We start from the raw sequence: 25,860 nt of genomic DNA, 5'->3' as shown, positions 1-25,860 counted from the left end.
TAGTGTTATTGTCATGATATGTACACATAGAAGTGGATGTAAAGCACTTGACACCATGCCTGATATAGTAAATGCTCAAAAACGTGTATTTGTCATTTTCCTTAGCCTTCAAATTGTTCATACAACTCTGACTACTGTTAATCCATTTATTTGACCATCCTGAAGGTATTTGCCGAAGACAACTTAATATGGGCTGGGGGCCAGGCACAGGAGGCTTAGGATGTGGTGGTGGATAAAGCAATCATGGTCCCTTTCCCTAGTGGAGCTTACAGTCTGGTTAGGGAGAAAGATACATCAAACAAACAAACAAAAAAAACCACACAAATGAGTATAGTATAGAATTATGAGCTGTGATTAGGATCATTAAAACAGCAGTGGGTGCCTTGGAGGAGAGTAATGGGGAGACCCCTGCATACTGAGGGGCCCCTAAGATGGTATCCTTTAGGTGATGATTTCAAGGATAATGCAAATGAACTAGATGAACTTTGGGAAGCGTGTGTTTGGGGGACGGGGAGGGGGACATTCAGGCCGAGGGAAAAGCATGTGCAGAGGCCCTAGAATGGGGAGTAACCCAGAATGTTTGAGGAAGTGGAAGAAGGCAGGTGGGTCTCACAGCTAAAGGCTAACGGGTGTTTGGAGTAAATAGGGGCCGGAGCACGCAGGCCTGGTGAACCATGTTGTGCATTTATCTGCATAAGGAGCAATGGAAGGTTTGGGGCAGGAGAGTGATGTGACCCAACATATGTTTTAAGAGGTTCACTACAGAGAAGAATGAAATGAGAGGAAGTCGGATACAGAAAATGTGATAAAGTTAGGAGGGTTCTAGGAGAGAGATGATGGCCACTGAGACTGTGATGTCATAAGAAACACCCAACTCACAGTTGTTTTACAAGACAAAACTCTGTTACTTGCTCAGGAAATGCCCACTGCATGACTGGGCGGCTTCCCAGGGCCGCTGTGCACCTTCATGTCGGCAGCCTGCTCCCATCCCTGCTGCAGCGGAAGACGCCGGATGCAGCCGTGCCCTGGGTCTGAATGCTCCAGCCCGGCCAGAACCAGTCACATGCCCGGCCTGATCGCAACGTGGGAGTCAGAAAAGAGCGCCTGTCCTGAGTGCCCAGAAAGAGAGGATCCAGACGTGGCCCTGGGCACCACACCGCCCAGCAGCCTGAGAGCAGCTACCAGATGTAAGATCCATTCTGGAGATAAGACTGACAGGACTTCAACATAAATTGGATATGGGAGGTGAGGGAGCAGGAGGTGTACAGGCAGAGATATAAACAAGAAAGTTCCACAATTAATTCTCCCAATATTTCTCAGAAATGCCTTCCCAAAACACTGTGCAAAGAGTACATATGGGCTCATAAAATCCCTCTTTATCCTGATATGATTTTTCTCCCCTCCCCCACTGCCTTCCTTCATCTCCCTCCTTCTGTCTACATGCCTCACCTTCTGTGCTTCCTGAATGTGTAATCATACTTTCCAAGGATTTGTTTATTTCTAATTGGCTGTGTATTTTATTCGGGCAGCACCGTTAATGAAGTGAATTACCAAGCCAGCAGTGCTTTGAATTATGATGGCTTTGCAATATTGAATTGTAAAACTGTAACAAGCAAGCACCCATAGGATTTAATGTCATATAACTTTCCTTAAATTGGAGAGTATCTTTGATAATAAAAAGTCAAAACAGTTTTGCCCAACTAAATCACAGACGACGCATGGAAGGCAAGTGAAGTGTCAGGGGTAAAGTGGCAATCCTATATAATAAATAGGTAATATGCAAATTGACCATCACTCCAACACACAAGATGGCCACCACAAGATGGCCAGCAGGGAAGGGCAGTTGGGGGGGACCAGGCCTGCAGGGGAGGGCAGTTGGGGGTGACCAGGCCTGCAGGGGAGGGCAGTTGGGGGGAACCAGGCCTGCAAGGGAGGGCAGTTGGGGGCAATCAGGCCAGCAGGGAAGGGCAGTTGGGGGGGACCAGGCCTGCAGGGGAGGGCAGTTGGGGATGACCAGGCCTGCAGGGAGGGCAGTTGGGGGGAACCAGACCTGCAGGGAGGGAAGTTGGGGGGAACCAGACCTGCAAGGGAAGGCAGTTGGGAGCGATCAGGCCAGCAGGGGAGGGCAGTTGGGAGCAACCAGGCCTGCAGGGGAGGGCAGTTGGGGGGGACCAGGCCTGCAGAGGAGGGCAGCTGGGAGGGACAAGGCCAATAGGGGAGGGCAGTTGGGGGGGACCAGGCCTGCAGGGGAGGGCAGTTGGGGGGAACCAGGCCTGCAAGGGAGGGCAGTTGGGGGCGATCAGGACAGCAGGGGAAGGCAGTTGGGAGCGACCAGGCCTGCAGGGGAAGGCAGTTGGGGGGGACCAGGCCTGCAGAGGAGGGCAGTTGGGGGGGACCAGGCCTGCAGGGGAGGGCAGTTGGGGGGGACCAGGCTGGCAAGGGAGGGCAGTTAGGGGTGACTGGACCAGCAGGGGAGGGCAGTTGGGGGGGACCAGGCTGGCGAGGGAGGGCAGTTAGGGGTGACCGGGCCAGCAGGGAGGGCAGTTGGGGGCAACCAGGCCAGCAGGGAAGGGCAGTTAAGGGTGACCAGTCCAGTAGGGGAGGGCAGTTAGGGGCAATCGGGCTGGCAAGGGAGCAGTTAGGTGTCAATCAGGCTGTCAGGGGAGTGGTTAGGGGGTGATCAGGATGGCAGGCAGAAGCCGTTAGGAGCAATCAGGCAGGCGAGCAGTTGGGAGCCAGCAGTCCTGGATTGTGAGAGAGATCCCAGATTGGAGAGGGTGCAGGTTGGGCTGAGGGACACACACTCACCCCCCCCCCCCCGCACACACACCCATGCACGAATTTTGTGCACCAGGCCTCTAGTGAGAGAATGAAATCAGAGGAAAAAGAAACAGCATCTTAAGGGTCACTAGGACCAGCCTTTGAACCTGAGCTCCCCTTGCTGACTGTGGTCTTTGAACCTAAAGGTTTCCTTTCTAAAATCTTTACTCCATAAAGTAGTTATAGGGGTGCTATAGATGGAATGTTTGTCTCCCTAAATTCACTTGTTGAAATTCCCCAAGATGATGGTATTCAGAGGTGGAGCTCTGGGAGGTGATAACACTCATGAAGGGGGAACCATCGCGAATGGGATTAGTGCCCTTAGAAAATCGGCCTGAGAGAGTCCTTGCCCCTTTCTGCCTGTGAGGTGACAGTGAAAAGATGGCCACATATGAGTAATTAGAACCTCACCAGACCCCAGATATTCAGGTGTCAGGATCTTGACTTTCTCAGCCTTCAGAAGTGTGAGAAATAAATGTCTGCTCTTTATAAACAACCCTTTCTATAGTATTCTGTTATAGCGACCCAAATGGACCGAGACTACGGTTTATACAGGATGTGTTTAAAAACACCTGGCATACAGAAGTCACTAAATAAATGCTGTGTTCTTATTCTCCTAAACCAGTGGTCGGCAAACTCACTAGTCAACAGAGCCAAATATCAAAAGTACAACGATTGAAATTTCTTTTGAAAGCCAAATTTTTTAAACTTAAACTTCTTCTAACGCCATTTCTTCAAAATAAACTCGCCCAGGCCGTGGTATTTTGTGGAAGAGCCACACTCTAGGGGCCAAAGAGCCGCATGTGGCTCGCGAGCTGCAGTTTGCCGACCACGGTCCTAAACACATCATTGTATTATTTCCTCAAACCACATGGGTCATTATTCCCACAGGGCTCAGCAACTGCTCCCACCCATGGAAAGTCACTTCCCAGTGAAAGGAACAGAAAAGGAAGCCCACTGAGTTCCTCCCTCCTTTCTCTTTCTCTTCTGTCCCCTTTTCATTCAAAGAGTCTTCACAGTTTTCTTCCTTTTCACCTATTGTCATTAAAACCTCCTTAGGACCCTATGGTAGCTCTATTGTTAATGTTTTGAGGAACCGCCAAACTGCTTTCCATAGTGGTTGTACCAGTCTACATTCCCACCAGCAGTGAATGAGGGCTCCCTTTTTTCCACAACCTCTCCAACACTTGTTGTTGCTTGTCTTGTTGAAAATGGCCACTCTAACAGGTGTGACGTGGTATCTCCTTGTAGTTTTGATTTGCATTTACCTAATTACCAGCGAGGTTGAACATCTTTTCATGTATCTATTGGCTGTTTGTATGTCTTTTTGGGAGAGGTGTATTTTCAGGTCCTTTGCCCACATTTTGATTGGGTTGTTTATTTGTTTGGTGTTGAGTTTTACAAGTTCTTTATATATTTTGGAAATTAAACCTTTGTCAGAGCTACTGTTTGCAAATATCATCTCCCATCTGGTTGGCTGCCTGGTTGTTTTAGTGAAATAAGTCAAACAGAGAAAGCTAAGAACTATATGATTTAACTCATATGTGGAATATAAAACTGAAACTTATGTACACAAACAGCAGTGTGGTGGTTGTCAGAAGGAGGGGGTTGGGGGAAGAAAGGGGTCCTAATATGAGGTGACAGGAGAAGATTTGACTTTGGGTGGTGGGCACATGGTCCTATATACAGATTTTGTAAATTAATAATCCACACATGAAACCTATATGTTCATGTTGACTAATGTCACCCCAATAAATTTTTTTTTAAAATTTAAAAAAACCTTTCTAGGAAATGTCCAAGCATTCACACACTAATCCATAAACTTCAAATGTTTGTCTGCATTAGACACCTGACCAATATAGCCCCTCTCACTGCCCTTAGGTAGATCCCCCAGTTCATGCTGTTTTCAACAGTGTTTGAAACACAAATCAATAGTATAACTGCCATGTTTTAAAATTCCTGAGGACCTGACACTGCAGAGATGTCAGGAATCCTTGGAGAAGGGGGACGCGTGAGGTCTTCCAGGGAGAGGGCTAGGTCACCCAATTAGCCTGGAGAGTCACTCCTCTCTGTTGTGTGGATAAGTGAGAACCAGATGTTTCTTGAATCTGAGCTCATGAGGAGAACCACGAGGGAGTTACTTGCTCTTGGAAAAGGAAAAGAAGAAATCTCCTCAGTTCTGAGTTAAGAGAGGACATGCCCTGTGCAGTTGGCACCCACTGCGGATGAAGACATTAGACTGAATCCTCCTTCACTTCTAATTTGGGAACATCTCTCAGGTAAGTCAAAGAGGACGGAGAGAACGTGATTGAGATGAAAGTAGGAATGCCCAATAGCTGGAGTCAGAGGCGACCTGGTGGAAGAAGAGACTGTACAAAACGAGGGTGGGCTGACTTATGACCCCAGGAGGGCTTACTGAGGGTCCGGCTGGGAAGGCCCCTCCGTCAGGAAGAACGTGCAATGGCACAGGATGCTACAGATGTGGAGCACACCACAGCCTGTGCCAGGAACTCACATTCAGGTAGAAGAAGTCCAGGCTATAAACTGGACCCCTAAAACTAACTGAAGTTGGCAGTCTGAGCACTTGGGTCTGGGGAGAGAAAACACATAGGAGTCGGGAGGGCTGTCAGACAAGCTGTGAGAACCAAAATCCCTGGGGCCAGACTTCTCTGGGTTCAAAATGACAATTACGTTTCTGTCAGCCCTGTTACTTTTTAAATTTCAATTTTCTGATGAAAATCCCTTGTAACAACATCTTACCAGAATTAGCTAGCGAAGAGAGAAAGAATCAGTCCGCATGTGATCTGCCAAACTAGACAGCAGACAGTGATCCCAACACAAGTCACGGAAGGAACAGTGGCCACCCTCCTGGCCCTCCCCTAGACCTCGGTGGACCGTTAGCGCTTGAAGTCTCCCAGACCAGATGCTGAGAAGGCTCCCACTGCCCCACCGATGCCTATCCAATCGCTCCATTATAAGACCACAATCTCTGCCCATTTGTCACTATGTAAGACTGCTTGTCTGCTCATGTGTAGCATTTGTAGCATCTTGCCAGCACTCAGTTCCCAGTTCCCTTGATATTTTATCACACTTGCCTGACAAATCTGTGATAAGAGAGTAGTAGAACTCCTGGAATAATAATTCCTGTAGTTAAGCCCTCAGGACTGCTGGGGAGAGAAATCACACAGTAGGTGGGTTGGAGCTTTGATAAACTCATGGTGTCAATTTTGCTTGGCCTTTTGATCACCTTAACAATTCTATAACATATTGCCAGCCACCTCCTCCCTCCACTTCCTTCAATAGCTCCTTTCTACATTCACTGTTCTGCTGTCTTCACCATTCTGTGTCTTCCTAACTTATTTAATCCTAGTTCAGAAAAAAATGACGCTGCCTGGTATGAATTGATGTTTAACTATAAGCCATCCTCATCTTCATCTCAGAGAGAATAGTGTCTCTCCTCTTACAGAGGGACAAGCCACCTGCCATCATATCCCTCCCTGTCTCCTCTAAGATCCAGGCCTATCCTTTCATTTTTCTCTTTACTGGATCTTTAGCTTTTCCCGTCCACTGTCTCCTCCTTCTCACGCTCATTCTCTACCATCTCAAAGTAAAAAACAAGCCAAACAACTCATTCTGCTATTCTCTCCTACCTAACGCCTTGCTCCTCCTTCAAACTGCAACCCACTTCTGACCCTTTCCTTTACCTACAAATCCACTAACCCATTCTTGGAAAGCATCTCCAAATTCAAGGCACATTGCAGTCCTCTTCCTTCATCCCCCAGAAGAACTGGAACCACTGACAGCTCACTCTGCATCTGTTCCCATCACAGTCCTTTCTCTGTTTTTCTACCTCTGACTGCTGATCAGGGACCTTTTGTAGGTTCTTTCTCGGATCAATCTATAAGTGTTGGTGTCTCCATGGTTCTCCTTTTTCTGTCTGTTACTTTAAAGCAAATGGTTGGTATTCAGTTACAGTATTTCCCAGGACTCTCTCCAGGCCTCTTGTCTTCGCAACCTGCTTGTTTCTCTAAACATCTCAACCAACCTCTTTTCCCTTCTGCTCCATCCTCACTGTCCCTGAGATGAGTGGCCTCATGTGCATTTGATCATGTCGTGTCCCTGCTCCAAGACCTTCCATGACCCCCATCCGCTTCAGGAAATGCTCCACACTCCTTAGTTTGACATACAGAGCCCCTGACCATGACTCATCTTTTATTGACCGTTTGCTAAACATTAAATGATACAAATTTCTCTTTCTCCATTCCTTGCAAGTCATGTTATGGATTCTGACTGCTTTCATTATTTAATTATAGAATTTATTTGTTTAGGCAACCAAGCCTTCGGGCACATTTTCATCACTTCTAAACATCTTTAATGCGATTGGGGGGAAAATATACACAAAAACAAGCATTTCTTCTATCATCATCTGTGTGGTTGATCTGCTTTTTAGCAATTCTCTCTTTATAGGTCAGTTCTGAGTTGAAAGTGATCGGTTTACAAAGCCACCTGGCAAGATTTCACAGAATAGCAAGAATCTAAGAGACTCCTGGAAAAGGAATAAAAATTAAGATTCTGATAATGCAAAGAATATCTCTAAAACAAATAAACAAGTGATTTGATCCGTACAAAACAATGTTATTAATAATTACTGGGCATCCTCAAGGACCTCTGAAATAGAGTTACCTCACCTTCTGAGCATTACTTGTAATTAGTGCAATCAGGCCTCTGGACCGGTGAAACGTCCCTCCAAATAATCTGCCTGTAGGCGACTAAGAAGTTTCAAGAACATTCAAATTCTACCTACAGTAGCCATAAAGGGGGCAAAACTGGATTGTGAATCTCAATGAAAAGCTTAAAACCAAATTAATGTTATTCTCTCTGAAGAAAGAATTTCTTAACAGATGGGAAATGCAGCCTAAAATGGAAAGCCCAAAGAATTAGAGTTCTTCCATATACTTCTCCTGCTCCTCCCCCTTTGCTGACCACCAGCAGAAATCCCCCTGTAAAGAAGTGCAACAGGCTGGCCTGCCTCTGGCACAGAGGCGATAGTGGCCACTTGTGTTCTGACTTCGCGCTCATCAAGCAAATTGCTGGCTATGATGTGCCCATGTAATTTCCCTGAGAGAGAACAGGATGCATCCAGCCCACTGCGTAGTCTGATTACTCTCTATAATTGGTATTTTGGTTTATAAATTGCCTGCCTATGAGTTTGGTTAACACAAATCTGCCTTTGACATACCAACCGTACACAGGAACTACAGAACCAAGTCTTGGTGCCTACAGAGATGGGCAGACCCTGGCCTGTGTCTTTGTTCAGTCATTCACCAGGTATCATTGGAACCCATACTAGGTGCCACTGAGAATGGTGGCTGCTGGAAATAGGACAGTGAACAAGACAGTGTCCCTTCTGCCGTGGAACAAAGAGTCTGATGAGGACAGTCAGGTAAACACATGCCTACCATGCTGAGTTTGCAGAATGAATGCTGGCTATTTTCCATAATCATATTAACCTCAAGAAACCATGAATCTGTGTTTTGGTAGATCTCATTTAATTCAAAATATAGAAACTGCTTTTAAAATGACTACATAAACTTAACCTTTTATACAGGAACACTGAAGCCAACTGAACTTGCAAAAAAATCTGCAAATAATCTCTGTTAATTTGGCTTTCTCTTAACTTTTACCTGCCTTCAGTTGCCAAAGAATAATTAGCTAGCTCTTTACTACTAAATTAGTTGCCATAATGTATTCCAGCCCCCCTACCATTGTTGAAAGATAGTTTTCAAAAATGTAAAATCACAAATACCCTACAAATATAAAATGAACACACATTGCAGAGTGCGCTTTGTACATAATGAGGAAAGCAGGAGAAGCCTAAGCATAGACACACAGATACATTTATAAAACAGGTGAATGTGCAAACGGCGGCAAAATTGTTGGGGGGAGGGGCTGCACAGAAGTCAATTGTACCTCCACCAAATAGGATGTAATTTGCATATGTATAGACAAGAATTATTTTGCATTGCTCTGCGTTAACTACAACTTACAGTGTTGTAAAATTGCTCCCAAAGGATTAGGACTAGATAACTCAGGGGTGTGTGATCTGAAGAATACACCAGTTATCCATTGACGCACAAAATTTCCCTAACCCATTAACAGTATCACTGCCTATCACTATAATGTTAAAGGAAAAATCCACAGCAATGACCTGATAGACCCTCACTTCCTCTGAATTTCAGTCCCCTCCACTCCACTGCGTGCCTCAAGAGGAACAGGTGGGCCTGGCTTCACTTGAGCCTTTTGGAGCAAACCAGAAGCATTAACTTACTTGAGAAATTTGAATTCTAATATAGAGATTTATTAAAATTTTTAATCCAGGTGGACAAGAGTAGGATACTAAATAGGAAATGAGCCTTTGGCAAAGTAGAGATAAAATGTTTAAAGGAACTGATTGGGAAGAAAACAAATGACAATCACTGGGCACTGGTGTCTCGTTTCACTGGTCCTTAAGTGCGAGACCTTTGGGGGCTAGAGAAAAGCTCAGTGCAGAGTCAGGGTAGAATTCATCTACAGTGCAGCTTTCTAAGTCTTTTCTAACCCACCTCCAACAAAACTTTCTTACTCTACACAGCCAAGGTTGTTCTGAGCTCTCTTTAAGGTGCTTTGAATTTGAAAACCTGGAATAAACTGAGTATGTTTTTAATACCAATGTCCATATACCTTGATGCAAAAATTATGATATACCTCCTGGTTAAGGATGAAGATAACAATCAAAACATCTACTGGATGGTCCTTAGATGCCTGGTACTGTTTGAAACACCTTACACAGCTGTCATCTCATTAATACCTCTCAACGAATAGACAAGGTAGGCACTGTGTGTTTTACTGAAGAGGAAAATAAGACACCATAGGAATAAAGAACATACCTAACCCTACTCTACTAGTTAGAACTGGACTGGAGTTTTGAACCTAGACACCATGGTTCTCTGGTCTTAACATTGTGCTATTCGACCTCCCCTTGTAGGGAAAAATTCATCCTTCAATGGAGAGCTATTCATTGTCTACAGCACGCCTCCCCTGTCCCCCCTTCAGGTTAACTGATTCTGAGTCCATGTTTGCTGACAAAGTTTCTCTCCTTGACCAAGCTCTAGTGAGGCTCCTCTGAGCTCTTTTTCAACTAGGCCCAATCCTTGGGCATGGCTTTCAGAGCTTAATTTTAGCAAGAAGCTTGCAAAGTCCGTTTAGCCATAAATCCTCATCCTCCACATGTGATCGCCCTCAATATCTGACAGAATTCCTCATCTCTCATCATCCTAGGTGATATCCAATCATCCTGGCCTGACATCAGCAAGAATCCTGTCAGGCCAGGTTAGTTGAATCACTTCTTACCCTTGATGTTTCCTCTTAGTAATTTTCCATTGTTAAAAACAACAATAACAACAACAAACCAAAACAAAACAAACAAAACAAAAAAACAAGTATCAGGCCCAAAATGGAGTCACTTGTGCTAAGTCCCACATCAGCAAACCAAGACTTAATACTTAACCTAATTGCAGTCTTAGCCTCTAAACTTTAACCAGTCAATCTGGAATTACCTGGTCAGCACCAGTGAGGTAATTGGCCTTATAAACCCCTTCCATCCCACACAGGAACGTAACCTAAGCATAAAACAATCTACCTTTTACACTCTTTATTTAAAAACTTCCTTATCCCATTCCCTTTCTGCCTTTAAAAGCCTTTCCTTTTCCATAGTTCTTTGAAACTCTTCTCTATTTGCTAGATAGGATGCTTCCCAATTCATGAACCACTGAATAATTCAAAGCTAATAAGATCTTTAAAATTTACTCAGCTGAATCTTGTTTAAGACTATCCACTGACCCCTGGCCTGCTCCTTTGCTATACATTCCCACATTTCCTTGTTGAATTTAGAGTAGAGCTCAATCTCTGTCCCCCACTGCACCACTGCAATGATCCTTATACCTATCACAGTAGAACTGAACAAAGTCTGTCTTACCATTTTAACAAGTGTCATGAATAATTTTTTTAACAGAGCTATTTTGCAATTCTATAAATTGTAGCTAGCTGACAGCAATGCAAAATAATTCTCGTCTATAGGCATGCAAATAAGTTATGTCCAGTGGAGAGACAACTCTCCCCCACAGTGGAAAAATTAGTTTGCCTCCATTTGCAAATTCATCCCAAGATCCCTGACCTATAAATGCATCTGTGCCTTTGATCTGGTTGCAACACCTTACCCATTTTCTCACTGATGAGCTAAATAAAATCTTTAAAAAGTGTTCATTTTCACATCAGTATGAGAGACATGATTTTATTAAAATTATATTTTAACACTCTGGATCAGAGTGCTGAAAACATTTCCCAGTTGAATAAACACATTACCCTGATCAAGAGGATAAACTTGGGTGGCAACCTGAACAGAGTTCAGATCCCTGGTCTGCTACACACTAGATGCTTAGCTCCAAGGAAGTTAGTTAACCCCTCTATGCTTTTAGTTTCATTCCCAAAATGGACATAATACCATCTCTGTGCTAGATGTGGTGCAGTTTATAAGAAATAATGTATGAAAATGCACAGCACAGTGATTGGACCAGAGAGCCCTCATTGTCATGGCAGGCCTCTTGAATCACTGCTTCTCGAACGGCAATGCACCCATGAACCACCTGGCAAATTTACTAACATGCAGACTCTGGTTTAGGAGATCTGGGTGGGGCCTGATAGTCTGCATTTCTAACGATCCCCGATGATGCCAATCCTGCTGGACTGAGGATCATACTTAGAGTAACAAAGTCTTAAATGCCTCATGGATCAAGTTCTTCTGCCCTAACAATTTTTTCATAACAATCTAGACTTTCAAGAAATGTGTTACTGTCTTATGGCCAGAAGCATTAGAGGGGAAAACAAGGAAACTATTTGAAAAACTCTAAGGGTAAAAACAGCTAAATTACCATATTGCTAATAAGTGTTTGTTATTGTGTGTGTGTGTGTGTGTGTGTGTGTGTGTGTGTGTGTGTTTTAACTTTTCAGATGAAAAGCTCAACAAAGGAAATAATATGAGATTAATGGTACTGAGAACATTGAACATAATTGCTTTTCTGAATCAGGTTCAGGGCTCATCCTACCCAGAGCTCCACTACAGAAAACACACAAGTAGTCTCCACCATTGCTAATACCTCCACTTGGCCTTCCAAACACAACCCCCCCAATGGGCGTTGTTCAAGCAAACTAGATAATAGTTGAAGGATGCTAGCCTTTTCTAAGAAAAGGCCAATGGGTATGAGTTGGAAATGTCAGTTAAAATTCATATTTAAGTGTCCACATTAGCTATGCAATCTCAATAAAAAAGTTCTCCATCCCAACTAAAAAGTGAATAAATTTCTCTGTCAACTCAATATCCTATCTAATAAAAGAGTAATGTGCAAATTGACGGTCACTCCAACACACAAGATGGCTGCCCCCATGTGGTCAAAGATGGCTGCCCCCATGTGGACACAAGATGGCCAGCAGGGGAGGGCAGTTGGGAGGGATCAGGCCAGCAGGGGAGGGCAGTTGTGAGTGATCAGACAATCAGGGGTGGGCAGTTGGGAAGGACCAGGCCTGCAAGGGAGGGCAGTTGGGGGTGATCAAGCCTGCAGAGGAGGGTAGTTAGGGGTGACCAGGCTGCCAGAGGAGGTAAGTTGGGGGCGACCGGGCCTGCAGGGAAGGGCAGTTGGTGGGAACCAGGCCTGCAGGGGAAGGCAGTTAGGGGTGACCAGGCCTTCAGGGGAGGGCAGTTAGGGGTGACCAGGCCTGCAGGGGAAGCAGTTAGGCATCAATCAGGCTGTCAGGGGAGTGGTTAGGGGGTGATCAGGCTGGCAGGCAGAAGCGGTTAGGGGCAATCAGCAAGGCAACCATGCGAGCAGTTGGGAACCAGCAGTCCTGGATTGTGAGAAGGATGTCCGACTGCCCGTTTAGGCCCAATACTCCGGGGATTGGGCCTAAACTGGCAGTCGGACATTCCTAGAGGGGTCCCAGATTGGAGAGGGTGCAGGCTGGGCTGAGGGACACACACACCCCCTGCATGAATTTTGTGCACCGGGCCTCTAGTTTCTTCAATAAAACTTGGAGAAGTGAATTCTGGGATAAGAACTTTAATGAGAAAATAACTTTTATCTGTATTTCATGTTACTCTATGACAGTGTTTGAGATAGCCATATAATCACTGGATACATTAAAGAATTTTAAAATGCTTAAATATTTTGAACCATAACAATAGTTACAAAATAAGTTTAGTCATTAAAGAGTGAGTGAAAACTCTCATAACCTGTAAGTCAATCGTTCATTTTTCCATATTCACATTTCATAGTCAGTTTCAAGAAAGCATTATGTTCAAAACTAGGGACCTCAGATAGATAATTTTATGGAGTCTTCTCTTTAAAAAACAACCAAAATTATAGGGTAGTACAGTGGCTTCTGATCATCAGAGCGAGGAAAAAAATGAAGCAATGAGAACTGGTCCAACACTGGGTGCCAACATGGAGAAGCTACTTAATCAATATGGAGGCTCCAGGGAAATTATACACTACAAAAATAGAAACACTGCAGAAGCTCATCACCGGTGAGCAGTGATCAAAATCCTAATTTACCGACCTAACATTCAAAACTGGTAGATGTTTGTGTGTCTTACAAAGGCTGTTTGGGTTTAGTTGTGAAATTCAGGTGAGTGGTATCAGAATGAAAAGCAGTGCAAAAATCTTGAAGAAATCATGTCCAAACAGTTGGAGACACCTTAGATATTAAACAAAATAACAAGAAAATATGTAATAGTAGAATAAAAATAACAAGTGGACCATCTCATCTTACTGTGGCAACTTTATAAATGTGAAAAGAGGTAAAAGACCCTGTCACATATAATAATGATTGTCCTAATTCTGAAATAAGATAGAAATTACCATTCAGTTAACAAGCAGCACACAAGAATCTCCCTTTTCGATCAAGATTTTTTTCCCTATGACCCATGTCTTGTAACTGTGAACTAGAATTTGTTCAAAAGCAACTTCTAGAATTTGCCCTTAAGTCACTGTCACATTGTTTCCATGTCTGTCTGTAACATGATTGCATCTTTCTCATCTATTAGTAGCCTCCTAACAAATTTTTTTAAAATGGATGAATGAATAAATGAATGAACCCAAGTTACTTCAAGATGATACCTCATCCAGGGAAATATAGATAGATTCTGGAACGGATCAGATAGAAAAGAAAGCTAAACTTCTGGGAAAAAATCAACAGGGAGAATTAGAACCAAAAGGGTCATCTTTTGATCAATCCCCAGCTAATTATAAGATTCAATTAACCAGAAAAACCAGTTTCTGTTCATCCTATTTAATTTCGATTTTACCGTATTTAATAAGCTGTTGTCCAAATATTCTTACTAATATTGAATGAAAGGAGAACTGGGTAACCAAATTTACTTCATTTATAGGTAAACTGTAATTAGGAAGGGTTATGAGAGTGCCCTAGGAGACCTATCCATCACAAAATGAAACAATGTAATTACAGATGAAATTCAACAGGAAACTCTTAGAAGAGAAGAAATACAGTTACTCCCATGTGGTGTTTAGATCTGAACAGTGTAGTCAGTCAATCAAGTCTCATTTTATGCAACTCAGGAGTAATAAATCTACTCAACAAAATTGAGCTCTTGATTACATTAAAGTGTATTAATCTCATATCTGAGTATCCACAATTTTCCAGGTGAAAAAAATATCCTATTATTTCATTTAAATGTTGAGATAATTTGAATCTAATTAAATCAGAGCTACTATGTCCAGTTACAGATTTTTATATTTTTGGGGGGCCGGGGGGGGAAGATTGAGGCAAAGGGTTGGATGTTTTCTTTTTGCTTTGCTGTCTTCCATTCATACTTGGCTCTGTCTCCATTTGCAACAGAACCTCTTTCCCAGAACATCCCAGATTCCCTAAAGCACCTTTCCCCTTGGAGGATATCCCTTCTTGCTCTTTAACTAATTCCTGGCCCATTTCCTATGCATCTGAAAAACTAGTCTTTGTGAGTAGGATCACACGCGGTAATGAGTTTTTAATGTATGACAATTCACAACGAACATTCTTTGTCATTTAAAAATGCTTTTAAGGAATGTCTGTTCCACCCTCACACCCAACCCTGTTGCCTTTAAGCAGAACCAAAGAGAGACAACGCCCTCTGGTCTAGTGCAAGAACTGTAATCACTTTGAACCTCTGGCCCCTTCACCTCCCCAATCTATGCTTGGGACTACTCACTTCTCACCTTCCCATCCTAGCCCACCGGATGGTTTTGCCTTTCCTGGTTTTCATCTTGGGTATCTCTCTTAGCCATAATTAGCAAGCCCTGTGACCACCCTCACCCCCAATACTTAGCTCCTGTTGCCCTGGACGACACCTGCTCCTCTTAACCCCCAGCTCTGGCCTCCCAATTGGGCCTTCTCAATTCATGCCATCCCATCAACCCATCATCAGCCAAGCCAGGCCCTCTTGACTGGCTCAGAAAAATCAGGAGTCTAATCAAAGGTCTAGAGATTCCAACTCTGAAGCAGGCTCCACATTTTGGACAGAGATGGGCTCCTCAAGTCATCCCATGGGAGCCACCATTCTTGCATTAAGTGTCAGGCAAGGTGTGACCTAACAACGCCAGCACAGGGATAACCCTGAGTCAGGACAATTTGCTGTGGGTCCTTAATTTCAGCCTCTGGAATCCAGCCACTGCTACACCAAAAAGGCTGCATCAGGGTGTCCTCCATCAGTCTACACCAGCATTTTCCTGATATACCGGCCTTCAGGCACTTTGTCTACAAGAGCTTTATAGGAATGGATCTGTCATCAATGTTAAGTGCATATTAATATAAGGGAAGCAAGGAGAAGCCGAGATAAAGGCACACACAGTGCAAGCAGATTGTTATGTAACACACCTCTTTTTTCCATTCTATCACAAATTGAATGCATTTTTAATTCAAGAAATATAATATTCAGAATGATTATTTTTGTTACCACTGTGGCTTTTTCCTTAGGCAATGAATGCTTCCATCTAATTCAACTACTTATTATCTTTTTTTTCTCAACAATTCTATTTCTTTCCCAGTAATAATGTATATTTTTCAACGTTTTAAATCTCTTTATTATATACAATTGCATGTAATTTGGAATTTACAAGTCTTATCTCACTCTTTTTCTTCCTGAGCAATTCTGGATATGAAAATTGCAGACTGAATATATTTCTTCAAAGTTCCTGTAACTTTTTACTTAAGATTACTGAAATAAGAATTATGGCTCTTTAATACTTTTCTATCTAGTCATTGCTGGCATCCAGAAAAGCAAAACAAAAATTTACTTATCCAGTGTCCATGCACAGGAGGGGGGGGGGGGTGTCTCTTCAGCCCAGCCTGCACTCTCTCCAATCCGGGACCCCTTGGGGGATGTCCGACTGCCGTTTTAAGCCCAATCCTGGGGACCAGGCCTAAACAGGCAGTCAAAAATCCTTCTCACAATCCGGGACCACTGGCTCCTAACTGCTCACCTGCCTGCCTGCCTGATTACCCCTAACTGCCCCCCCCTGCCAGCCTGATCACCCCTAACCGCCTCTGCCTGCTGACCTGATCGCCCCCAACTGCCCCCCCTGCTTGCCTGGTCACTCCCAACTGACCCCCTGCTGGCCTGCTTGCCCCCAACTGCCTCCCCACCAACCTGGTCACCCCTTACTGCTCCCCGTGCTGGCCTAGTTGCCCTTACTGCCCCCCCCTGCTGGCCTGGTCGCCCCTAACTGCCCCCCAGCCAGCCTGGTTACCCCTTACTGCCCCCCCCCTGCCAGCCTGGTCACCCCCAACTGCCCCCCAGCTGGCCTGGTCACCCCCAACTACCCCCCCCCCCGCCAGCCTAGTCACCCCATGCAGCCTCTGTTCATTTATTTGGTCGTCCCTCATAACCCCCCTGCTGGCCTGGCCGCCCCACGCAGTCTGCTGTTCGGTTGTCTGTCCGGTTGCTTCGGTCGTGATGGCCCCTGGCTTTTTATATATTAGGATACTCTCTGCAATAATTCTTTAATCTCATTGAGACTCCCTCCAATACACATCTTATATCTTCATTTCTCTCTTTCCCAATTCATGCCTTCAAAATGATTTTTAGTTCTCTTGCTTCTCTCTCTCTTGCCCATGCCTGGCAAATTTGGAGCCCCAAATGTATCCAACTCTTTGACATCTGGGCCTCCCCCTGAACAGCCAAATCCTGCTGGAGAAAAAAACCACATTACTCTGCTGAATTATTTCACTTTTAGTTCATCTCTACAAACTTCAAATGGGCATGAAAGAATACCTGGAAATCTTATGTTTTATTATGGAAAATCATGCTTCCCTAATAAATTTCATTCTCTTCTCTCTCAATATCATTACTGCATTTCTTCCCTTCTCTGCTCCAACCTTCCAGCCTCGCTACCTCCACACTCATGTTCAGCTGATGGCTTTACCTCATACTTTACTGAGAAAACAGAGGCCCACAGAGGCAGCACTTTTACATGTCTTCTACTATATCTAAAACCTGTCTGTTTGGGGGCGTCCAGTCTGCTCAGGCTGCCATAACAAAATGCCAGAGACCAGATGGCTTAAACAGCAAACATTTCTTTTCTGGAGACTAAAGTCCAGGATCAAAATGCCATGAGCATTGGTTTCTGATAAGGTCTCTTGTCCTGTGCCCTCACATGGCCTTTTTTTTTCTGTGTGTGCACATTTGGAGAGAGGGCTCTCTGGTGCCTCTTCCTCTTTTATAAGGACCTTTAATATTGAAACAAATCCTATTGGATTAGCTCCCATCCCAAGGCTTCCTTTAACCTTAATTTCCTTCAGAAAGACCCTGTTTCCAAATAGTCACTGTGGAGTTAGGGCTTCAACATACGAATTTTGGTGAAGACACATATCAGTCCGTAACAGTGCCCACCTTGTCCATCTTACCAAGTGTTACAACAGAAGAAATGTTCCTGCTCCCATCAAAAGATAATAGACCCCAACGTGCTCCAGATTCCAGCCCTTGTTACCCTCTTCAGAACATCACTGACCTACTCATCCCTTCTTTCTTGGCATACCCAGTCTTTCTCTGATCATTCTTACAAGCATTCAAACATGCTCCTCCCTCCCTTGACTCCACAATCCTTCTCCGCCTCCCAACTCATTTTTCTACCTCCCTTGAAACAAAAGTTCTCTAAAGAAGTTTCCAAAATCACTGCCTTCCCTTCCCCAACAATTTATTCACTCATCAGACCAAACAAATCTGGCTAAAACGGTTTGCCTCAAACTCCTCCACATCCTCTGTGCTCCATAGTCAATGGACACTTCTCTATTCTGATCTGACTCAAATATTCAGCAACATTTGACCCAACTAACCACTCTCTTCCTTAAAAACCCTCCTCTTACTGGATCCATGACATCACACTCTCCTGGTTTCCTTTTGCTGGCTTCAACTCCTCTTTCAAGCCTGTAAATATTGGAATGCCCTAGGACTTGCTCCTGGGTCATCTTCTCTTCTCCAGCTACTGCTAATGCTAAATGATCTCATTGCACTTCCTTACTTTGAATACTGTCTCTCAGGTGGTGACACCCAAATTTAGATGTGTAGCTCTGACCTCTCCCTTGAGCTCCAGACTCATTTATACAGTGCAAATGCATATCTGACAGTTCCACTTGTCAAATGAAGCACATCCAAAATATAACCCTGACTTCCTTCTCCCTTTTCCAGTCTTCCCATCTCAGTAGATGACAATGAACTGCTCAAGACAAAAATGTATCATCCTTGATTTTCTCCTCTTCCTTTTTCTCCTACATCCAGCCTTTTGGCAATTCTTCCTCAAATCCATTTACTTCTTTGTCTCTACTTCTATCCCTCCAGTCCAAGGCACATCATCTCTTGCCTAAACTGGCCTCCTAATGGGTTGTTCTGCTTCCATTCTCACCCCACAGTCATCCATTCTCTATACAGATACCAAAGGAATCTTTTAAAAATTTAACTCATGTTTTGGCATGCCTTTGCTCAAAACCTTTCAGTGATTTCACTTATTATTAGAAAGAAACTCAAAATCATCACCAAGGCCTGTGTCCCACAACATAATCTCACTTCCCAGATCTCTCTTAGCATTCTTCTTTCTCTGTTCCATTCTTTTTTTGTAAATTTATTGGGGTGACATCTATATATTTATATAAAAGGCTAAGCAACCATATGACCGGTAGTATGATGCACACTGACCACCAGGGGACAGATGCTCAATGCGGGAGTGCCAAGCTGCAGTGACTTGGCAGCAGCGGTTCTTGGGTGATGCACCCCAGAACCAGAGAGAAGGGAGCCCGATTCTGGGGTGTGTCACCCAAGAACTGCCCTCTCGCAATCTGGGACTCATCAGGGGATGTCGGAGAGCCAGTTTTGGCCGGATCCCCACAGGTCAGGCCAAGGGACCCCACCTGCCAGAGGGATCTCGCTCACTCTGCAGATGCTCTTCGAGCCACGGCACTGCCCCAGGTGTGGCTGGCCAGGGAGGGACTGCAAGAGGTTGGCTCCATGGCTTGTCCGGCCCATTTCACCCAATCCCGCCCCGCCCGCCAGCCACCTTCTAATTAATGTCCTTTAAGTGTGCACGAATCTGTGCACCGGGTCACTAGTTGGTTAATAAAATTAGATAGGTTTCAAGTGCACAATTCTATAATCTATCATCTGTGTATTGTATTGTGTGTTCTCCATGTAAGTCAGGTGTTCTTTCATCACCATTGTCCTCTTCTACCTTCCCCACCTCCTTTCTCTTTGGTAATCACCATACTGTTGCCTTTGTCTATGAGTTTTGTTGTTGGTTTTTGGTGTGTGTGTTTTTTTTTCTTAAATCCTTCACATTTCACCCAGCCCCCAAACCCCTTCCCCACTGACACCTGTCAGTCTGTTCTCTGTATCTATGAGTCTCTTTCTATTTTTTTTTATTAGTTTATTTTGTTCATTAGATTCCATATGTGAGATCATATGGTATTTATCTTCCTCTGACTGGCTGATTTCACTTAGCATAATAATCTCCAGGTCCATCCATGCTGTTGAAAAAGGTAAGATTTCCTCTTTTTTATGGCTGAGTAGTATTCCATTGTGTAAATGTACCACAGGTTTTTATCCACTCATTTACTAATGGGCACTTGGGACGCTTCCAAATCTTGTCTATTGTAAATAATGCCGCAATGAACATAGGGGTGCATATATTTTTTCTGATTGGTATATCAAGTTTCTTAGGATATATTACTGGAAGTGAGATCACTGGGTCAAATGGAAGTTTAATTTTTAATTTTTTTAGGAAACTCCATATTGTTTTCCACAGTGGCTGCACCAATCTGCATTCTTACCAACAGTGCATGGGAGTTCCCTTTTCTCCACATCCTCACCAGCACTTGTTTGTTGATTTGTTGATGACAGTCATTCTGACAGGTGTAAGGTGATAACTCTTTGTGATTTTAATTTGCATTTCTCTGATAATTAGTGATGTTGAGCATCTTTTCATATGTCTATTGGCCATCTGCATGTCCTCTTTGGAAAAGTGACTATTGAGGTATTTTTCCCATTTTTAAATTGGATTTTTTTTGTTTGTTTTTTTAATTTTATAAGCTTGTTGTAAATTTTGGATATTAACTTATCAGGTGTATCATTGGTGAATATGCTCTCCCATTCAGTGGGTTTTCTTTTCATTTTGTTGATGGTTTCCTTTGCTGTGCAAAAATTTGTAGTTTGATGTAGTCCCATTTATTTATTTTTCTTTTGTTTCTCTTCCCTAAGGCAGTGAATCAGAAAAATATTGCTACAAGGAACGTCCAAGATTTTACTGCCTATGTTTTCTTCTAAGGTTTTTATGGTTTTAAATCTTCCATTTAAGTCTTTATCCCATTTGGAGCTTACTAGTATTCTTGTATATGGTGTAAGAAGATGGGTCTAGTTTCATTTTTTGCATGTATCCATCCCAACACAATTTAGTGAAGGGACTGTGTTTACGCCACTGTATCCTTTGTCAAATATTAATTGATCATAAAGGTGTCGGTTTATTTCCTGGCTCTCTATTCTGTTCCATTGACTTGTATGTCTATTTTTATGCCATCTCTGTTTCTGTTTCTCAAACATACCAAGCTCAGGGTATATATAATCACTGTTCCCTCTGCCTTCTTTCTCATCCTCCAGGTGTTAACTCAAGTGTCAACGTGACACTTTTCCTACTCTCGATCTAACTAAAGCTGACCCACACCCGGCACCAGCATTGACTTTCTATTTCTTCCACACTACTTACTTATCACCACTTATCTGCGGGAGAAGGCAGAGCTTTTGTCCGTCATGCTCCCTGCTGTATCTCCAGGACCAAACACATATCTGGCGCACAATGAAGGCTCCCTGAAAGAATGAAATTGATCACAGACTCCTTCCGTCCTCCAGGCTGGGAACAGAAGCCCATAATTGCCTTCCCAATTCTCCATTTGTCCCCACCCCATGTATCTCTTAAGGAGAGCTGTCTCAGCCAGACTGGTCCAGGGCTCGTCATACATCAGTCAGAGAATTGACAGAGTATTAACAGGAGAAGATAAAACCTAAAAAGCTTCGACAGGAAAACACTTGGGGAAATCGGTTATCAGTCAAAAATGATAAAGAATGGAGTTCTGGGTGCGTCGAAGGGGGAAGGGAGCACAGGGAAAGGAAGGGAAATCTATCTGGTCTCGGTGAAGTGAGAGAGCTCTTTCAGCATTTGTCAAATTTGAGTCTCTTGAGGGGAAGGGAGAGAAGAAACTGAGAAGAGTAAATGGGATATGAACAGCATAGCTGAAGATTCTGAATTGGATTCTTTTTTATGCATTTTAAGAGAAAGCAAAATAAGGATGTAAAATTTTTTTCCTGCATATCGAATTGTGCTTCCTTAAATATCAGCCTGGGGTTGAATATAGCAGTTGTATACATATAAAGAAATGGAAGTGCTGAGAGATTGTGTGACATAACCACAGTCATTCACTTAATAGTGGCGAAGTGAGGAGTCAAACCCCAGGCTTCTGCCTATAGGGCCTCGGCTTATATTGTTACGCCACCTCCTTCCCTCCAGAACAAGGTATGAGGTTAATTGTATGCATCTTGTTTCTAATAAATGACATGGCCTCCTGTTACCATTTCCCCTTCTAATTACTCACAGCAATTTCAGCAAAACTCACTAGTTTATGGTCTCCAGAATATATCTTTATCTGCCCTCCAAATATCAAAATACGTGTTCCATTTTTAGTTTGCTAACACCTCTCTTCTTTTCTGCCATTCCTTTGGGATTAGCAGTAGTGGGTCTCCAATCACACATGTAAAGAATATTCAGCTCCTAGCAGATCATTTGTCTCTATCTGGAGACTGGATTTACTTTAAATGACAAAGTGATCTCTGACTAGCTCTTTACCTGTTATGGGTTTCCATTCTCTCTCTACTGTGCAAGATGTTTTCTGTTTGAGGAACATTGTTCTTGAAAGGAAGTTGAAAGCAAAAGGGGAATGGAGCAGTACTGATTTCCCTACTTCAGAGAGCAATATCTGATCTGCTCCAAGCAATGAGCAGATCCCTTTCTTGTTTTTTTTTTTTGCTTAAAACATGACTATGGAAAAACATCAGGAGTTCATTCTATTCATTAAGCTTTTTTTATAACCTTCTTACATCTGCATGCCACTCTCTTGCATATATCTTTGTTATCCATCCTTACTTTACCTTTCCATGCACCTTTTCTGAATCTGAGATCATCCTGTCGTACTGCTGTATAAGATGCTTCCCTATATTTTTATTTGCATTTCTATGATCAGAATTTTATTTTTAAAGTATTTCTCCTGGCAAGGCTTAAATAGACACAGATATTTTCCAAGCAGATAAAAATGAATTTTTAAAATGATAACTAAAATATAGTTAAATTTTAAAAAAATTATAATCTTAAAGTCTGAGGACTGTGAAATGCTTTATAGAAGAGATTGTGAGCTTTTCTATTATGGTGAAAGTCATGTGGACACTTGTAGCACTGTGATCATTCCCAAAACTCTCTCTGAGGGTCACCCTGGAACAGATACTGATAAACACCTATTGGAGTCAAATCAGGTCCTTAAATATTCAAGAGTTTATTTCCCAAGGAACCCAGCTTCCTATAATCCCTGCTACAACAGGATTTGCATAGTATGTAGTTAAATTCATCCGTGCTTTTTATGTGTAAAAAAAATCATGTATATAAACTGTACAATTAACTAGACCAGAATGAATAAGATACAAGAATTAAAAGGATGCATACAATGTTAGAACAAGTCTTAAATTGAATTTTATTTCCTTTTTGCAACATTTTTCATACATAGATAATCTCCAAAGTATAAAGGAAGCAAGTGGAATAATTTAAAGGCTCTACAAAGCTTCTTTTATATCTTCCTTTTCAGAATCTATTATAGATTTATTAATTATAATATTACATAATTTACTAGAGGCCCGGTGCACAGATTCATGCACATTGAAAGGAAATTAATTAGAAGGTGGCCAGCAGGGTGTGACTGGGCAAGACGGGCTGGACACGCCCTGGAGACAACCTCCCTCGGTCCCTCCCTGGCCAGGGCTCAAAGGGCATCTGTGGAGTGAGCGAGCGGGTCCCTCCGGCAGGTGGGATCCCTAGGCCTGGCCTGTGGGGATCAGGCTGAAACTGACTCTCCGACATCCCCCGAGGGGTCCCAGATTACAAGAGGGTGGTTCTCGAGTGACGCACTCTGACACACCTCAGAATCGGGCTCCTTCCTCTCTGGTTCCGGGTGCGTCACCCGAAAACCGCAGCTGCCAAGTCACCACAGCTTGGCAGCTCCTGCGATGAGCATCTGCTCCCTAGTGGTCAGTGCGCGTCATAGCTACCGGATGGATGGTCGAACAGACAGACAGTCGCTTAGGCTTTCTCACACACACACACACACACACACACACACACACACACACACACACATATAATTTCATGTATATAGATTATTTCAATGTTAAATCTATTTACATAAAGAACATGTAGGGGAGCAAAATCTTGTCACCCCAAAATGTGTCTCTTTGTGAGGGCATGAGTGGGGGTGGGGGGTGAGGGGGGAATGGGGAGATAAGGGCACATATATAATACCTTAATCAAAAAAAAAAAGTGTCTCTTTGGCAATGAGGATTATTTTAGGCAATGAGGTTATTCTTAAGAAACAGAAGACTCAGGCCCTGCCAGCGTGGCTCAGTGGTTTAACGTCAACCTATGAATCAGGAGGTCACGGTTCGATTCCTGGTCAGGGCATATGCTCAGGTTTCAGGCTTGATCCTCAGTGTGGGACATGCAGGAGGCAGCCAATCAATGATTCTTTCTCATCATTGATGTTTCTATCTCTCTTTCTCTTTCCCTCCCTTCCTCTCTGAAATCAATAAAAATGTATATATTTTTTTAAAAGAAACAGAAGACTTAGGAAGTTTTTATTTTTCTTCCCCCACTTAACTGCCTAAAATATTTAGTTAGGGAGCCTATACCAGGAAGAGAGATATGACCAAAGATTAACTCCTTTTTACATCACAAAGATTTCTCTGCACAGTATGGCATGTACTGCACAATGTTTACCAAATACTTGCTCTTCCCATCTCCCTATGAATTGTCTTCCTTCACTTTGAAATTCCAGGCCCATACCCCTTTTCCTCAGCTCAGGATGACATATCAACCTCAATAACCTAACTGTTCAGGAGCCACTCATGTCTTTGTGCAGTTCCCTTACGTATGAAATTAAATTTGGCTTTCTCCTGTTAAACTGCCTTATGTCAACTTAATTATTAGGCCTGACAGAGAACCTAGAAGCATGTAAGGAAAATCTGTCCTCCCCAACAAGCACCTAACAATAATATTAAGTCCCTCACTTCACGTTTCATCAAGAGAACATAATCTTTTAAAATATGTTTTTATTGATTTCGGAGAAAGAGGGAGAGAGAGAGAAAGAAACATCGATGTGAGAGAGAAACATTGATTGGTTGCCTTCCCTATGCACCTGGACCAGGGACTGAACCCGAAACCGGGGCATGTGCCTGACAAGGCATCGAACTGGCAATCTTTTGGTGCACGGGAGGATGCCCAGCCAACTGAGCCGCACCAGCCAGGGGGGAGAACACAATCTTTCAACCAATAGGAACAGTCTCACATCACGCCACAAGAGGAGAAACTTGCTATTTAAAAGCAAAACAAGTTTAAAAACAAGAAAAAACTTTGGGACAAACCTCACCTTTGAAAGATTCTACTATTCTAAAACTTTTATGGAATATGATTTGTAATTTCCAACATATTAAATTCTAAGTTCTCCCTAAAGCAACTGCCCACAAGTAGAATTGTTCTACAGAGACAAGTACTGTGAATCAGAAAAACAAAACTTATGTATCTCTAGCTGTCTTCCTACGGCACTGACCTTCTCTTTGCCAAATGGTAGCCATCATTAACGGTGGATAATGTGCTACTCCATGGCAAACAGAGCCTTCAATAACCCTGCTCCTCCCTTACCACCATCCTGGGACTGAACAGGAAAATGCATTGATATCGGGTATGGCTCATGACACATTGATTAATCAGGTAATACACATTCTAAACACTTAGTGAAATGGACTGTAAGAAAACTATTTGGCTGACTCTCAGGAAAAACCATTTATCTTCTTCTACTTTAATGACAGTGCTATATCTATGTCTTTACAGTCAATAGTACTTAAAAATTATCTAAAATGCCCGGGTTTGATAGATTCAACACCATTTCAAGTCCACTAAATTTGGCTAAAATTTTCCAAAAACAAACAAACAAAAAAACACCCCACAAGCCATATTAAGCATGCTAAGAGACAGGAAAGGGAATGATAGAAAATATAGAAATTGTTTAACAATTTGGACTAGACAGGATGATGGACAGTGGTAATTTCACTTTGAAGAGAGCCGACTGGAAAATGATAAAAATCCCTTTCAACACAACAGGAAATAA

At 43.1% G+C, this 25,860-nt stretch overlaps 1 protein-coding gene across 1 annotated transcript in view; it reads right to left on the bottom strand.

Moving 5' to 3' along the window:
- ST8SIA6 (ST8 alpha-N-acetyl-neuraminide alpha-2,8-sialyltransferase 6) overlaps positions 1-25,860 on the bottom strand; it is a gene marked incomplete at its 3' end in the record, with an annotated part of 146,555 nt that overhangs the window by 95,641 nt on the left and 25,054 nt on the right. The gene's annotated exons all lie outside the window — the stretch shown is intronic.

This window comes from Cnephaeus nilssonii (assembly GCF_951640355.1).
Source record: "Cnephaeus nilssonii genome assembly, chromosome: 1".
Classification (NCBI taxonomy): Eukaryota; Metazoa; Chordata; class Mammalia; order Chiroptera; family Vespertilionidae; genus Cnephaeus; species Cnephaeus nilssonii.
Note: the sequence above shows the minus strand (reverse complement) of the source record. Positions and strands in the feature narration are given on the sequence as shown.